Source organism: Tupaia chinensis, unplaced genomic scaffold (assembly GCF_000334495.1).
Source record: "Tupaia chinensis unplaced genomic scaffold, TupChi_1.0 Scaffold000360_1, whole genome shotgun sequence".
NCBI classification, from domain to species: domain Eukaryota; kingdom Metazoa; phylum Chordata; class Mammalia; order Scandentia; family Tupaiidae; genus Tupaia; species Tupaia belangeri.
The window spans coordinates 251,718-252,964 of NW_006159856.1; positions in this window are offsets into that span (position 1 = coordinate 251,718).

A 1,247-nucleotide genomic window follows, 5' to 3' on the forward strand; every position below is an offset into this window, starting at 1 on the left:
CATGGCTGACTGCAGTTTGAGTCCTGGACCCAGAGGCTTGAAACTCACACCAGGTGTGTACGTGTGTGAGCTTTTGTTTGGGCTACTGGTGGGGATGTAAAATGGTGTAGCTGCTATAGAAAACAGTTTGACAATTTCTCAAAAGGTTAAAGTAAAACTGCCAGGGCCAGCAGGTGGTGGAGTGGTTAAGACTCTGGATTCCCACATGGCCAACCACAGTTGGAGTCCCCAGACTTTGACGGCTTGAAAAATCATACCAGGCATGTGCATGCATGCCCCAAATCCAGGAGGAGAATCAAGGAGAAGAGATTGTGGCTTGGCCATCTCCTCTGGGGGTGATTTCTTACTTTCCTTCTCACTGTCTCTCTGTAGTGAGCACACATGCCCTATGGCAAAAATAAACAAACAAACTAGTAAATAAACAACAAATAAAGTAAAACTACCATAGGACCCAGCAATTCTATTGCTGACTGTATATCCCGAAGACCTAAGGGCTTGTATCCCGAGCATTGTATACAGTAACCGAAAGCTGGAAACCACCTAAGTGTCCGTCAACAGATGAACAGATAGACAGATTGTAATATTTAGGGATATCTGTATGTGCATATGATGAAATACTATTTACCCATAAAAAGGAAGAAAATTTTGATTTTGGTGTATGCCACACTATGTTCATGATGAAAACATTAAACCTGGTGAAATAAGCCAGTCACAGAGGATAAATGCTCTGGGACTCCACCTATATTAGGTACCTAATAGAAACAGTTTGAGGGACCAGCAGTTGGCATAATGGCTATGTCACTGGACTCCCATGTAGTCAACTGTGGTTCATAGTCCTGGGCCCACTGACTTAAACTCACACTGGGATCATGTGCGTGTGTGCCCAAGATCTCGAGAGGAGAATGGAGGAGAAGGGATTGTGGTGTGGCCATCCCCCCCAGGGGGTGATTTCTTGCTTTCTGTCTTTCTGTCTCTCTCTGTCTTTCTGGCAAACGCATGCGCCCTGTAGCAAAAAACTCTCAAAAAAAAAAGTTAAAAAAAAAATAAACGGTTTGATAGAGAGAGAAAATAGATGTTACCAGGGGCAGAAGGCAGAGGGGAATGAGGAGTTAGTATAGATGTTACCAGGGGCAGAAGGCAGAGGGAAATGAGTTAGTGTTCGGTTAGCACTTAGTTTATGCTGGTGTTTACAGAATTTAGGGATAGGTGGTGGTGATGGGCATGTAACATGGTGACCATAACTAACT